At 32.9% G+C, this 2,016-nt stretch overlaps 1 long non-coding RNA gene across 1 annotated transcript in view; it reads right to left on the bottom strand.

Annotated features, from left to right (window-relative positions):
* The window catches only part of LOC106872939 (uncharacterized), a 14,683-nt gene that overhangs the window by 3,387 nt on the left and 9,280 nt on the right, over positions 1-2,016 (bottom strand). The window contains exon 2 of the long non-coding RNA XR_001409818.2: positions 313-592. This is a non-coding gene — a long non-coding RNA (uncharacterized LOC106872939). The remainder of the gene's footprint in view (positions 1-312; positions 593-2,016) is intronic.

The following is a 2,016-nucleotide window of genomic DNA, read 5'->3' as shown; positions in this document are numbered from 1 at the left end:
ATTTGTTTATTCCTTTGTAGTGGTGGTGTGAGGAAAGACCATACAGAACGGTGGTGGTGGTGATGATGGTGATGAAAATGGTAATGATAGTGATAATGGTGGTGATGAAGATGATGATGATGATGATGATGATGATGATGGTGATGGTGACTATGGAGACAATAGATACGATGCTGATAACAGTGGTAATGCAATGATGGTGACGCTGATAATAATGATTCGGATCAAGAAAGTGTTGATGATGATGATGATGATGATGATGATGATGATATTAATGAGAAATTTAACGAAGAACAAAAAACCAATTCTTACCTGTGCAATTTCAAGAGGAGTTCTGGCTAAAGGCATGTCTGCTAGGAAAACCGAAACAGATGTAATACCAATTGGGAATTCTTGAAGGTACCGAAATTTACACTTAATATATGTACTCTGTTTATTATTATTATTATTATTATTATTATATATTATTATTATTAATTTCAATTGTTGCTGTTGCTCTTGTTGGAAGGCAGCAGAGATAAGCGACTATTCTCTTCTCTTTTTACAGCAGCACTTGGTTTTCTTCTTAATCTTGAGTAATCTTCGAAATAATCTGCCAAATAAAGATGAAGGCAGAAGTAAGAACAAGAAGAAGAATAACAAAAGCAATACAACAACAACAACAACAACAACATAATAACAATAATAGTCATAATATTGGTTTCAAATTTTGGTATATATATATATATATATATATATATATATATATATATATATATATATATATATGTACATACATATATATATATATATAAGTCGATCTTGGCGGAATTTGAACTCAGCACGTAGCGGCAGAAGAAATACTGCTAAGCATTTCGCCCCGTGTGCTAATGTTTCTGCCAGCTCACCGCCTTGAGTCTACTTTCAGTTTCTGTCAACCAAACCAACTCATAAGGCTTTGGTTGGCTTGAGACTATAACGCGAGAAACTTGCCGTGGTACTGAACCCGGAACCACGTGGTTGGGATGCAAATTTCTTACCACACAGCCACACCAATGCCTATCATTAATTTATCATTAGGTGTCACTAAATTAGATGAATTTCAGTTGCAATTTTCTAAAGAATGAAACAATTATTTCTGTTTCTTCTCTAATAAATATATTAAATAAGAACAGAATTTCTTCAGTTACAGAGCACATAATTTCTTGACTTTCATCTTGGTAGTCATTCATTCTCTGCTCATCCATAGAAGAGCTAAGATTATTGCCAAATTAATTAGATCCAACTGCCAAAATGAAAATATTATTGCTTTTAAGAAGGATAAACCAATTATCTCTATCAAGCAAGTTTCAACTCCAACCTTATTTGCAGAAGCCAAATTTTTACAATTTATAATAATTAAGTTCTTATAATAAAATTGAATCTTTGCCAATTGTGTCCCCTAGGAATGATCTCATTCTTCAAATTCAGTGCTAAGGTTCTTAATTTCCAAAACATATGAATAATATCTTAAATTTGTTCTGAGTTTATTCTTTCATTCTTTTAATCTTTTGTTTGTTTCAGCCATTTGACTGTGGCCATGCTGGAGCAAGAGTTCTTAGTCTTCAAGAGTTTTTAGGTTCAATTAAGTCGCAAAGACTGAATCCAGTACTAAATTCTCTTCATGAAAAAATTATTATTGCATTTTATACCTTGTCTTATTTTCCTTATACATATCAACACGTGTATTACTTTTCAACCTTCTACACACACGCACACACACACAAACACATACATATTTACTCTTTTACTTGTTTCAGTCATTTGACTGTGGCCATGCTGGAGCACCACCTTTAGATGAGCAAATCGATCCCAGGACTTATTCTTTGTAAGCCTAGTACTTATTCCATCGGTCTCTTTTTCCGAACAGCTAAGTTATGGGGACATAAACACACCAGCATCGGTTGTCAAGCGATGCTGTGAGAACAAACACAGACACACAAACACACACATATACATATATATATATATATATATATATATATATATATATATATA

Source organism: Octopus bimaculoides, chromosome 11, assembly GCF_001194135.2.
Source record: "Octopus bimaculoides isolate UCB-OBI-ISO-001 chromosome 11, ASM119413v2, whole genome shotgun sequence".
Taxonomy (NCBI): domain Eukaryota; kingdom Metazoa; phylum Mollusca; class Cephalopoda; order Octopoda; family Octopodidae; genus Octopus; species Octopus bimaculoides.
This window is presented reverse-complemented; position numbering and strand designations above follow the sequence as displayed.